The 14,770-nt window shown below is 32.8% G+C and overlaps 1 protein-coding gene and 1 long non-coding RNA gene across 28 annotated transcripts in view; both read left to right on the top strand.

The window, feature by feature from the left end:
• LOC141375838 (uncharacterized) overlaps positions 1-14,770 on the top strand; it is a 488,480-nt gene that overhangs the window by 328,077 nt on the left and 145,633 nt on the right. The window lies entirely within an intron of this gene.
• LOC141375837 (uncharacterized) lies at positions 46-13,612 on the top strand. Of its 5 annotated transcripts, XR_015498183.1 has the most exons (13): positions 46-211; positions 486-649; positions 1,726-1,893; positions 2,178-2,239; positions 2,522-2,600; positions 2,836-2,911; positions 3,223-3,299; positions 3,621-3,704; positions 4,035-4,089; positions 6,905-6,956; positions 7,166-7,243; positions 8,541-8,625; positions 13,294-13,612. It is a non-coding gene; the product is annotated as an uncharacterized LOC141375837 (long non-coding RNA). The 5 variants fall into 5 exon arrangements; XR_015498182.1 differs by lacking the exon at positions 13,294-13,612 and having other exon boundaries at positions 8,541-9,328; XR_015498179.1 differs by lacking the exon at positions 13,294-13,612 and having other exon boundaries at positions 482-649; positions 8,541-9,328.

The following is a 14,770-nucleotide window of genomic DNA, read 5'->3' as shown; positions in this document are numbered from 1 at the left end:
AGGTGACGCTGTCACAAAAAACTAGGGTCCTAAAGATGCGGTCCTAAAAATGCGGTCCTGAGAGTGCAGCCACTCCAGTTGTGCAGGATTACCCTTCTCCACACTTGACGCAATTCACACACTCTGCCTACTGCACATGCGCAATCTCATAAGTGAATCCGACTTTAATCAACTTAATTAAGATCTATCATCAAATTATTCGAATTTTTGGGTAAGTTAGAATGTTTTTCACCATCATAATGTAATAAAATAGGTTATATGACAAATACTTATGTTGCATATTTTGACAGTTATCAGGTATAGTTAATTAAATGTTTTAACGAATTTCCTGGGTGTTTTAATCGATGTTGTTTCAAATTACGTATTAATATAACACTGATAAGACACAAACTACAGTTCGGTATGTAATTTAACTTGTTTACACGAGTAAAAGTTACTCGCGCTAATGTGCTAACGTGCTAACTGCCCGGTGCTACGTGAGTCAGAGGCCGGGGTGGAGTGCATGAGCCGCGGTCAGACAGTCACCAATCACCGGGCGGCTAAATGGATCGACGGAGGATAAAACCATTAAAAGATGCGGAGAAACACATCACCAGCTCCACTGACAAGACCCATTCACTGGAAACCGAATATATAGAAGGTTACTAAGGTATGTTTTCATAGTTCTTGTATCGTACTTTTTAAATGGTTAATTGCTTTAAACATTTAACGTTAATCCTGAAATAACACTATTATATACTATTTATACGTTAATGTAGTAATATAACGTTAGAGGTTATAATTAAAATGTGGGGCTATCTGGTCCTAGAAATGTACTTAATTTATTGTTCTATGACGTGTAGAAACGTTTTATTTTAGATAAATAATTATAATACATAAATGTTCACTGTGTGTGTTTTATTTATTTATTTGCTGTCAACTGGTAGCCTTTTACAATAAGGTTAAATTAGTTAATGCTGGTTAATGCATTTACTAACATGAACAATAAATAATACTTTATTACAGTATTTGTTCATGTTTGTTAACTTTAGTAAATGAAAATAAAGTTGTTCATTACTAGTTGAACACGCACAATGCATTAATTATTGCAATGCATTATTACTGGTACAAGCATGAATGTAGATTTGAATAATGCATTAGTAATTAGTAAATGTTAAACTGATTAATAAATGCTGTACATGCATTGTTCATTACTAGGTCATGTTAGTAAGTACATTAACTAATAAAACCTAATTGTAAAGTGTGACCTGTAAACAATCGAAGTGGAAAAAAAGTTCTTTAAAACTGTCCTAAGAAAGAAGAACAGGTGTTCAATAGTATTAGAACAACATTGAGGAAAGGTTCTGATCCACTTCAAAAGGTTTACTGTATTTATAATTCACACACAGAGAGGATGCTAATGTGAGGTTTTTGTAGTTTTTGAACCCTACACATTTCATTAAATCTTTTAGGTCAGAGTTTGCGTTGTCCACATTTATTAAAGGAAGTTTTGTGGTTGAGTACAAATGATAGAGCTTGTGGAAGCAAAGCATATATGAGATATAATAAAAATACTGTCTTTATGTTTGACTTTATATGGTAAAACAAGAACAGGTGGTTAAGTGTTTTCCCCATTCAAATGTACATGTATATATTACATTCATTGTGTTTGTATTCATGCCATAGTTTAGCTTTTTATTGCTATGAGAGGGCATAATTAAAATGTTGCTTGCTCTTTTCTCTTAGTTTTGCAGCATTGATGCCGATCATGAGGACGATCTGCACCCTAACTGCACTGTCAATAAGATCGTTGTTCAGAGAAAACCTCATTTGTGCCTTTTTGCAATCAGGGATATTTTCTTTGGAGAGGAAATAACGTTTGACTATGGCGCATGTGATTGGCCTTGGAGAAAGGTTTGACATTTTGATTACTTAATACATTAATCCTTAATACATTCAGCAAAGCTAAGAGTTTTTTAATGTTAATATAGATTAAGGGTAAATCTGTTCAAAAATAAAGAGTTTGCATCATCCATAAGAGATAATGAAATCAATCTCTTAATATCTTCTTCTTGTCTTAATGGGTAAAAAAGTTTAATTAATTGGGTAATGCTTTACTTTAAAGGGGGGTTCATAAGACTGTCATGAAAGCTTTATAGTCATGACATGACTTATATAACAAAGCTGTTTTTAAATAGCTTTCATTGAAGGATGCCCATATGACTGCAGAAGAAAACTGCTCCGACAACTCTCTGATGAGGTATGTTTATTAGTATTATTATTATTAGTAGTAGTAGTAGTAGTAGTAGTAGTAGTAGATGTTGTTGCTGTAGTAGTGCATTTAATTGTAATTATTTAACTTAGTGTGTGTCCTAATTTATGAACATATGCAATAGTGTAACATTGTGGGGACCAGAGGCATGTTAGAGAAGCTGTGAAACACACTTAGTCCTCAATACACACACAGTACGGTCTGACATAGTGGGGACCAGGAGCCCTGAGTACTACTGTCTAATTATTATTTTGTGTTTTTTATATTCAGCTTTCATTGAAGTATGATCATATGACGAGAAGAAGAGAACTGCTCTGCTCCAGTAGGAGACCCACAACCCTCTGATGAGGTGTGTTTAAATTTAATAATAATAATTATTATTATTAGTAGTAGTAGTAGAAGTAGAAGTGTGTGTCCTAATTGGTGAACGTATGCACTAGTGTAACATTGTGGGGACCAGAGGCATGTTAGAGAAACTGTGAAACACACTTAGTCCTGAATACACACTCAGTACGGTCTGACATAGTGGGGACCGGGACCCTTGAGTACTACTGTCTAACTAATATAAATTTTTTTATTTTCAGCTTATATTGAAGGATGACCATATGACAGAGGAAGAGAACTGCTCTGCTCCAGTACGTGACCCACAACTCTGATAAGGTGTGTTTAATGTTGTTGTTATTTTTATTAGTAGTAGTAGTAGTAGTAGTAGTTGTTGTAGTAGTTGTTGTTGTAGTAGTAGTGCATTTAATTGTAATTATTTTCTTAATCAAAATCTAGAAATGAAATAGAGTGTGTGTCCTAATTGGTGAACCCATGCACTAGTGTAACATTGTGGGGACCAGAGGCATGTTAGAGAAGCTGTGAAACACACTTAGTCCTGAATACACACAGTAAGGTCTGACATAGTGGGGACCGGGACCCTTGAGTACTGCTGTCTAACTAATATTTTTTTTTTTTTTTTTATTCAGCTTTGCTGAAGTATGACCGTATGACAGAAGGAGAGAACTGCTCTGCTCCAGTACGTGACCCACAACTCTCTGATGAGGTGTGTTTAATGTTGTTGTTATTATTTTTATTAGTAGTAGTAGTTGTAGTAGTTGTTGATGTAGTAGTAGTAGTGCATTTAATTGTAATTATTTAACTTAATCAAAATATAGAAATGAAACAGAGTGTGTGTCCTAATGTATGAATGTATGCACTAGTGTAACATTGTGGGGACCAGAGGCATGTACCAGAGGCATGTTAGAGAAACTGTGAAACACACTTAGTCCTGAATACACACAGTAAGGTCTGACGTAGTGGGGACCGGGACCCTTGAGTACTACTGTCTAACTAATATATATATATATTTTTTTTTATTATTCAGCTTTTATTGAAGGATGGAAGGATGACCATATGACAGAGGAAGAGAACTGCTCTGCTCCAGTAGGAGACCCACAACTCTGATGAGGTGTGTGTATAATAATAATAATAACAATTATTATTATTATTATATTATTATTATTATTATTAATATTATTAGTTGTAGTAGTAATAGTAGTTGTTGTTGTAGTAGTGGTGTATTTAATTGTAATTATTTAACTTAATCAAAATATAGAAATGAAACAGAGTGTGTGTCCTAATTGGTGAACATATGCACTGACATTGTGGGGACCAGAGGCATGTTAGAGAAGCTGTGAAACACACTTAGTCCTCAATACACACACAGTAAGGTCTGACATAGTGGGGACCACGACCCTTGAGTACTGCTGTCTAACTAATATATATTTTTTATATTCAGCTTTTATTGAAGGATGACCATATGACAGAGGAAGAGAACTGCTCTGCTCCAGCACGTAACTCACAACTCTGTTATTGCATATCAGATTTAACGAACCGTTTACTACGGATTTCATGTAATTTTGATAACTGCATTAATCAGATGTCATCAAGCTGCTGTGCCGTCAGCCAATCGTTGTATTGCTGATAATGATTTTGAGGATCGATAGATCTGTCACAACACACAGTCACAACACCTCTCAGATCAGTTTAATCTGATTCGCAAACTTTTTTGAAGAACCAAATTAGCCTAAGATGAGTTATCAAGATTAAAAGATCCAGGATCTGTAATATATTCTTAGATTATTTAAGCGAGGTCCGAAGAACAGACCCCTGGACCCTTGAGTACTACTGTCTAAATTATATTTTTCAAAATAAAAATTATAAATTATATATAAAAATATGTAAATATTTTTTATAAAATATTTATAAAATTATATATAAAATATATATTTTTAATTATATACAGTTGAAGTCAGAATTATTAGCCCCCTTGTTTATTTCTTGTACTAAATTTCTGTTTAATGGAAAGCAGATTTTTTAAACACATTTCTAATCATAACAGTGTTAATAACTCATCTCTAATAACTGATTTATTTTCTCTTTGCCATGATGACAGTAAAAATTATTTGACTAGATATTTTTCAAGACACTTCTATACAGCTTAAAGTGACATTTAAAGGCTTCACTAAGTTAATTAGGGTAACTAGGCAAGTTATTGGAGGGATAATAATATTGACCTTAAAATGGTTCATAAAAAATTAAAACTGCTTTTATTCTAGCTGAAATAAAACAAATAAGACTTTCTCCAGAAGAAAAAAATATTATCAGAAATACTATGAAAAAATTCCCTGCTCTGTTACACATCATTTGGGAAATATTTGTAAAAAAGTTTTAAAAAGGTGGGCTGACTTCAACTGTATATACTTTCATATATATATATCATTTCATATAACCATCATTATACAATAACTTGACTAATTACCCTAACCTGTCTAGTTAACCTAATTACCCTAGTGAAGCCTTTAAATTTCACTTTAAGCTGTATAGAAGTGTCTTAAAGAATATCTAGTCTAATATTATTTACTGTCGTCATGGCAAAGAGAAAATAAGTCCATTATTAGAAATGATTATTAGAAATAGTTATTAAAACTATTATGTTTAGAAATGTGTTGAAAAAAATCTTCTCTCCGTTAAACAGAAATTGGGGAAATAATAAACAAGCTGTCTAATAATTCAGGGGGGCTAATAATTCTGACTTCAACTGTATATAAAGAGTTTCATTGCAGAACGAGATATATCCATTTAAAAAAAATGTTGGTAATTTTGACATTATTTTTCAGGACATCAACAGTCAAGTTCATTCACAATTTTTGTACATTAAACTATAACTTGAGCTCAGTGAAGGCCAGGAACACAATATTTTCAAATCCAGGATATTTTTTATTTAATTTTATGTCTATAATTAAGTAAAAAAAGACATGCCAAAATGCTACATATTAATCCAACCCACATTGTCAAACATGGAATAATATATGCAAAGATTGATTAATAATAATAAGATTCTAAGTTAGATTTGGCCAGAATGTACACAACATAACATAACATAACTTTTTTTTTTTTTTTTTTGCAAAACGCTACATCCACCTTAGGCTATATTATACTACATTAATACCATTACCAAAAGCTAGTGAATCAATGTTTTGTTTGATAAGTAAGATTAAGTTAGTTAGATAAATGACCTTTAGCTTGGTACAGAAAGAGTGGGGGGCGGCTCCTTCCACACCGCTGCAGAAAACCAAACCTGTATGATTAGAGCGGGCGGAGCTGAGTCCGTGACACAAACTTGCCTCGCTATGTCATATTTAATGAATTATTTCACTGTAATAATAATAATAGCTTATTTATTTGGTTGTGAAAAAGCTAAACCGTTTTCTCCATAACAACATGTGCCCTTTAAGTTCCTTTGTAATAAATCAACAACAACAAGAATTAATTTTAAATAATAGGTGCAACCACATAAATAAATCTTCAGATAGGCTACTCAGCTACATTTAAGAAATTATTTAAAAAATAAACTTATAAAGAACACTTGCAGACAGGTATCTTGTGATGGGGAGTAGAAAAAAAGGCGCTCCTAGGCCTTCTCTTGACATCAGCGGAGACTCGTTCCCTGCTGCATTTGTGTATTGTTGACGCAGAAGTATCTTATTCTGGTCCACTTTTGTGGCCTTTTTATAATTTTTTGTGAAGTTGAAGACTTCATCTTCTATCGCTAAATCAATGAGCAAACTCTGAGCACTTCACCGGCGATGACTCTCTTCCCAGGGGATGCTGAGCTCGCGCCGCATCCTGAACGCTCTCTAACTGTTATATCGCACTTTGTAAAGAAACTGGTCTGACGGATATTGCGTTTTGTGAAAAAAAATACGTTTTGTACTTGGCCTAAAATGTGCATTCTTAAATGTTATTAATGGCAGCAATTGACACATAGATTAAGGTACATCTGAACAGTGATTTCCAATAATAAAATCCAAATGTCAAAAAATGCCGTTTATCGCATTTTGCAACCGAACTCTTCATATGTATGTGTGTGTTATGACTGTATGACTGCAGAAGAGAACTGCTCTGTTCCCACAACTCAGTTTTTCTGGGACTTGAAAACAGACGCTCAGCAGATTTTAAAGGGGGGAATCTTGATCAAATCGTGGGTTTACACACAAACATGTAATACAGTGCCAGATTTTCTGGATGTTATATACACATTTGTATTTGCAAACATATACCATATTGTTTTAAATGATGTATTTTTGTGTGGGTTTTTACATTCAGAGAAAGTTACAGTGGATCGTGATTTTGGAGGAGGTGAAGTCCAATCTAAAAGGTAAAAATATTATTTATTTTTCTAATCAGATTTTTTCTTTTTTCAGAATGTTTATTTTTATCATGATATGTATGTGCTATGTTTGAAAACTATTTTTAAGCTACCATCACACGCTTTTACCCATTAAAAAGAACAACACAAAATCAAATAAATATTTTGGTAAGCTTTATGCAGAGAAGTCAACTCTCAGACTTGATTTTTACTTTCAGAGTCCCCTCAAGTATCATCACCATGGTACAGTGTCTGTGAAGATAGTGATGCAGACCCAGCATTCACAAAAAAGAGAGGTATGATCATTAAAGTTAATTTGTGACTGACTTGTGTTATTGTACAAGTCCAAATGCACAAGCTCATTTACATAACATGTAGGGTAAAACAGGACAGAAGCACATTACTTCCATGATGATTTCAGTACAGTTGCACTTGATGTCTCATTTCATGTTAGTTAAACAATATTGCTAAATACTTTGGAAAAATATACTAATTGCATATCTGGTTACACTTTATTTTGATAATTTACTTTACTACTACTACTAACTACAAGTAACTGCAACTACTTGTCAACTAACAGTATTAGACTGTCTGTTAGAATCAACACTGCTAATGCTCTACTAAATTTATATAAGAATTAGTCATATTGTACTAATTTTGAGCGTAACCTAACAGTCTGCTGTACTATTTACTGAGACCAATGAGAGTTGGTTTTATTGAGGTAACCTTAACTGTCAGCTAATACTCTACACTCTAAAATTAATAAAAATAAGTAATAATAATTAAATTAGCAGTTTTTCATAATTTGTTTTTATGAAATCTGTTTGTTTCTGCTTTTGAATTGCATTATGGGATCTTGATCTTTCTTCCAACAACTTTTAATCTTAAAAAGTAAAAAAAAGTGACTTTTTGTTTGGGTTGTTGTTGTATATTATGCTACAGAAACCTTGTAATAAACTGCCGGTACATTTTCTGTTATTCTAAAGACTTATTTATCTCTATATATTATTTCTTATACATTATATTATTTCAAACTACTAAAATGTCAGTAAAAGTCACTTTGTTAAACTGTAGAGTTGAATTTTCAACATCAAAAGTGCACAGAGCAGAGATCAACATCCCATAATGCAATTCACCACCACAAAAAAACAAACAAAAAAAAAACACTTGTAAATCACAAAATACAGGAACTGGTAATGAACAGATATCTGTTACAGTGTAGTGTTTTGAGCTAAACTTGAGCTAACAGTCTGCTAATACTCTACTGATAATCAGATGAGCGTTAGTCTTATTGAAATACTCTAATACATAATACTTTACGGTGAGATAATTAACGTAGTTGCAGAGTTACGCATAGTTAGAAGAATGTCTAAACTGGACTATGGAATAAAGTGTAACCCCATTAACCAGATTTGGAGTTATTAGGAAGTATTTTTTAATCCATCTCCATCTTAAGTATTTTTAATAATAGGCAAGACATATTTTTCTAGCATTTTCTATCACAATATTAAACTAACATAACAGCACATGTTGTAAAAATGACTGAACATTTATGCAACTAAAACCACTTTTTTATATTTTAACCACCCATAGGTCCCATAAAGAGAAGATCCTGGAGCAAACAGGAAGTACATGCTGTGGTGAAAGCTGAACCATTGGCTCTAAAAACCAGAGATTGGTCAGCTTTGGATTTTTATATTAAAAACTGAATCTCGGCTCTTTAGATAAAAAATCTGAATAACACTTTTATAGTAAGTATACACTATACATCATTAGTTTAGCACTAACTCTACATTAATAGACTTTAGGAAGCAGTTTATAAATACAGCTTCAAACGCTGTATTCTTGACTTGACTTAATTCTATTTTCATGCTTTGTTACTGATTCATTTTTCATTACTATATTATGTATTGCATTATTTACAAACTATTTGTATATAAGAGTAGTTGGTGGTTTTTAAGATAATTCAGAATGAGTTATTAAATGATTAATAAACTATTCAAATGAGCATTTATACATGTTATATTCAGGCATATAGTAATTGTAACCATGTGTGTTAGTAAATGCTATAATAACACAACTTCATGCAGTTTTGTGACCTAAGGACTGTTTATAGTTGATAAATCCCTTATAAATGTCAATTTAAGGCTCAGTATCTAATGAACAATAAATCTTTGCAATCTTATTTAAAAAATTCTGTAAAGTTTAAACATTGCAAAATAAAAATACAACATCATTTCAAAACAACAATTAACAATATGACAAGATTCATTTCAGTGTTTCTGTGATGTTTGCACTGTACAGTAATTTTATATTTTGATAAGATTGCAAAGATTTATTTTTCATTAGATAGTTTCATTTGTGTATCTTGAAATTAATGGAAAAAAAATATATATATATATCTTCTTTGGCCTTAGTCCCGTATGATTGCGGGGTCGGCTCTTTTTGGAACAAGGCCTTCAGTTTTAGACTTGTCCATATGATAACGACTTTTTTACACCTTCCGGCCAGCCTGTCATATGGGCCTGTCACACTCATACACTAGGGACAATTTAGCCTTCCCAATTCACCTGTAGCATGTCTTTGGACTGTGCCTTTGCACCCGGAGGAAACCCACACGAATGCAGGGAGAACATGCAAACTTCTCACAGAAATGCCAACTGAGCCGAGGTTCAAACCAGTGACCCAGCGACCTTCTTGCTGTGAGGCGACAGCACTACCTACCGCGCCACTGCTTCACCATATATATATATATATGTATATATATATATAAAGCTATAAATCACTCCCCCTTTTAATTTATTTCTTTTTTTCTGTGTAGAATATAGCTGAGATTTTAATTTTCATTTATAAGGGATTTATAAAGCATCAATAGTCCTCACTTTAGATTAGCTCACAAAACTGCATGAAGTTGAGTTAATAAAGCATTTATTATTAGACAGAGTAACCATTACTATATGCCTGATTAATAAGATATATAAATGTTGGGTAACACTATAATAACTGCACACAATGAATTATTTATGAAACATTAGCAAATAGTTAGTTGAACGTTTGTTAAGCATTAACGCTACATTAATAGACATTAGTAAGCAGTTTATAAATTATATTTATAAATATAAATTACAAATATTATTGACTTATAAGCACAATTATAATGTGCTTAATGATTGTTTTCATACTTGGTAAATAATGCAATACTTAATTTAGTAATGAAAAATACATCATTAACAAACCAGATATTTAAAAGTAGTAGGTGTTTTTTTTTTTAGATAATTCAGAATGTGCAAGTAAATGATTAATAAACTATTCAAAATAACATTGATAATTCTTATTATTCAGGCATATAATAAGTTGTTTAGTATGTTAATAAATGCTTTATGAACTCAACTTCATGCAGTTTTGTGATCTAATCTAAAGCGAGGGCTATTCATGCTTTATAAATCCATTATAAATGACAATATAAGGCTCAGTTACATTATATACAGGGAAAAAATGACTATTAATTTCTACTTATTACAAGATGCTCAAATGAAACTGTATCAAATGAAAAGTAAATCATTGCAATCTTGTCTAAATATAAAATTGCTTTACACGTAATGTATTGTTAAATTATTATATTGTTGTTTTATCAAATGATGTTGTATTTCGACACTCCTGTTATTCAGCAATGTTTAAAATTTACAGTAATTGTATTTGTTTAGGTATGATTGCAAATACTTATTGTTTATTTGATACACAGTAGGTAGTGCTGTCACAGCAAGAAGGTCGCTGGTTCGAGCCCTGGCTGGGTCAGTTGGCATTTCTGTGTAAAGTTTGCATGTTCTCCCTGTGTTGGTGTGGGTTTCCTCCAGGTGCTCCTACATGCGGTACAGGTGAATTGGGTAGCCTAAAATGGTCCGTAGTAAATGAGTGTGTATGTGTATGGATGTGTCCCAGGGATGGGTTGCAGCTGGAAGGGCATCCGCTGCATAAAAACGTGCTGGATAAGTTGGTGGTTCAATCCGCTGTTGCGACCCCGAATTAATAAAGAGAGAAAACCAAAATGAAAATAAATGAATGATTCTGAGCCTTTAATTGTCATTTATAAGGGATTTATAAAGCATCAATATTCCTCACTTTAGATTAGATCTCAGAACTGCATGAAGTTGAGTTAATAAAGCATTATTTAACATGCAGAAAAACGTATTATATACAGGGCTCCAAACCTGTTCAAGGAACGGAAACGAAAAACAGAATCAAATGACGTTTTTCAGGAACAGAAACGAAAACCGAAAAAAAAAGATCAACTTTAATCGTTCTGAACAGAAATGTTTACAGTTAAACGGTTAATAATGTTATTTTATCGTTCTCTTTATTATATTATTTTTGGGAGACAAAAAGCATTAATTTAAAGCATGTGAACAAATGCGACGGTGACGCTCGTTTTTATATAAACTATAAATGTCTGGCCGTGATGCGTATTTAGGCCTATGCCAGTCTATAAAAGATAATGTAGCTTAAAACACTTTAAAATTTTAGAGAACGTAATACAGTTTGCACAACCAATGTTTGGTCTTAATAACCTGCCCATAATTAAACGTCATGTAGCCTACTTTTTGATTACTTGACCAGCGGATTAATGGCAGCACCAGCGGATAAACGAGATCTGAGCATAATAGGTATGACCAATATGTGCATAACCAATATGCAAAGTCAAGAGAGTGCACGACTCCATAGGGTAACGTAGCCTAAACTGCGCACACTTGATTATGTAATGTGTGAAATCGTGGACGCATCTCAAAGAGCAAAGCATAACTTATTAAATGCCCATGCTTAATCGGTCATCGATAAGGTCTATCGGTTTTAAAGGGTTACCGACAATAAATCAATCGAGTAATCGTTAGCATCCCTAGTTTAATCAATGAATGTGTTAAATTTTATATTTATATTAAAGATGAATAAGGCAAGAATATGATAATGATACTTTTTAGATTTTTACACCTACAAAAATATCTTGTGGTGGTGCACTTGTTTAATAAAAATCTTTGTAAATAGGTTATCTGTAAAAAACGCAATCAGAGCCAATGACATGTAGAAGTAGTGTGCCTAAACGGCTATTAAATTTCTAATAAAATTAAAACCAAAGTATAAATCATTGCATTTTTCGTTTGATAAAAATATACAGAAACGAAATAAAATCATAAGGATGCTAGTTTGTAATTTATGTTAATAATAAATAAATGACATGCTTAGACTATAAGCTTAACGGCTATACGCTGCCAATAGGCCACTAATAAATATTATTTTACTTTGTACTGGATTATAATGTATATTTTACTATAAAAACTAAATATAGCATGTCTTACTGTCATTTAAAACAAGTAATTCAAAATACACATCAGAACTGTAGACCTGCAGTGTGTAAACTGTATACAGGGGGTGTTGGTCAATCAATAGCCTACAGCACATAATTGAACTAATTATGATGCTAACTGTAATTTAGCTCTTAATATAGGCCTACGATATATTTTCTGGTGTTTAATTTTGCATGAGCAAATAGCAGTATAGCCTAAAGTAAATTTTTTAAAAAGATTTTACTAATATTAATAATAATGGATATAATAAATTTAAATAATAATTGCACTGTGCAGTATACTAAATATTTGTATTAGGCTACATGACTGAAAAACTATTTCATAACAATTTTCATAATTTTTACTGCTATTTCATATTATACAACATCTAAATGTAGGGCCGGGCCTGCGCTCGATACCAAGGAGTGGGGCTGTGTGTAGAGTGAACCGATTGGATTTTCTTTTTTTTTTTCTTTTTTTTTTAGCCCTGATTATATGCCTGAATAGTAAATGTATAAATGTTCATTTATATAGTATTTTAATCATTTATTTACTCATTCTTAATGATCTTAAAAAACACCAATTATTCTTAGACAGTTTGTAAATAATGCAATACTTCATTTAGTTATGAAAAATGAATTATAAACAAAGTATGAAAACACAAAAATTGAGCACATTACACATGCTTATAAGTCAACAATAGAGCATCTAGCTGTGTTTATAAACTGCTTACTATTAATGTAGAGTTAATGCTTAACAAATGATGTCTATTTGGAGTTTTGGTGGCTTGGTTATATGATGAAGGTCTCTTTGCATTTGTGGGGTTCAGTTCTTTATTAATATATTTTAAAATATTTTTAATGTTTTTTTTTTCAAATAGTTAAAATACGACAGAAACAGAAATAGAACATACTGGTGGGTTTTAAGAGTTTACCCAAAAATGTACATTATATTATTAATTACTTGCCCTCATCTCACTCTAATCCCCTGAGACCTTCATTCTTCTTCAGACTCAAAGGAAGATAACTTAGATGAAGTGCAAGAACTCCTCATCCTCCATAGACAGCAAGGGATTGAAACAATTTGAAGGAGAGGAATTAATAAAAGAATCTTCATTTTGAGGTGAACTAACCGTTTAATATTATTTGCTATTGCACTTAACTAAATGTGCACGCAGACATGGAAGAGTTATGTGGAAGCTTGTTATACCCAATGAGAACTGCTTTTAGACAAGCAAGAGAGTTTCATGGATTTTGTGTTTACTGCTTTTTTTGTGTTTAAAGGTTTTGTGGAAATTATTTATAATAAATATAACATTTATTAAATCTATTCTGGACCATTTCCTGTTTGGATCTTGAGGTTCCTTCTGTATTCAAATTACATTTCTTATAAACTGACCTGCTCTTCAAATGAAAATTCTAAAGCAGTTTACTGTCAAATTACTTGATTGAGGTTTAAAATTTAATATTAGTAAGGGTGCTGATCTGATCCCCACGTTGCCTAAAAACCGGTAATGTGTGTGTAGAACTGGTCCTTACTTTGACTAAAAAACGGTAATGTGTGTGTAGATCTGGGGCCTCATGTATCAAAGCTGCGTACGCACAAAAACTTTGCGTACGCCAGGTTTCACGCTCAGAATCGCTCACGTTTGGATTTACTAACGATGAACTGAACGTGGGAATGTGCGCAGCTTCACGGCAGCTTTCTGGCAGGCGTACGCACATTTTTTGTGCGTGTCTGTTTTATTTCCATTGGCGACTCCTAGAGGCGGTTGTGTTAAATTCCTCTCTACAAAGTGTCTGAGCCTTGCAATGGCAGCTGTATGAGACGGGTTCAGCAGGTATATAAGGTTTCCATACCATACATTTGACCAGCTAAACATTAAAGCACAATTTGCAGCAGTCGCCTGTTTTCCCAATGTAATCTGAGCGATCTACCACACGCACATTGCTATAAAGACACTATCTGAAGATGAATTTGCATGCGTGAATCAGAAACATTTCCATTCAATAAATGTGCAAATAAAATATGATGCTTATTGATATGAAGTTATTGATTATTCCTACTTGTCTTTCTCGTGATAAATAGTTGGCAAAATCTGATATGTAGCGGGGGAAAAAACAAGAAAGAGTTCATCAGACGCTGGATTCGAGCCGAGTTCATGCTCGAACGTATAAATTCATGATCACATGCGTCTTACGAGTAGCGCCACTGAGACTGTCAAACGACCTGCAACATTTTACAGATATAAATCACACTATTTCTTTATTTTAATGCACTCAGTGCGATGTTCAGACCCAACTGTGTTGACCGCATCAGCTAAACTCTCCCACTCTATTTTTTTCTTTTGTTGTTAATTCCGGAAAACAAACTTGCAAATAACACCGCTTTTCTCCGGTCTACCTCCGAAAGCAGCGCCTCCAATTCACATTCTGTTAAAAGTTTCTGTTTTTGCTTGCTTTTGCCATTGCTTTTTCGTTGGGTTTT

This window comes from Danio rerio, chromosome 8 (genome assembly GCF_052040795.2).
Source record: "Danio rerio strain M-AB ecotype USA chromosome 8, GRCz13ab, whole genome shotgun sequence".
Taxonomy (NCBI): Eukaryota; Metazoa; Chordata; class Actinopteri; order Cypriniformes; family Danionidae; genus Danio; species Danio rerio.
This window is presented reverse-complemented; position numbering and strand designations above follow the sequence as displayed.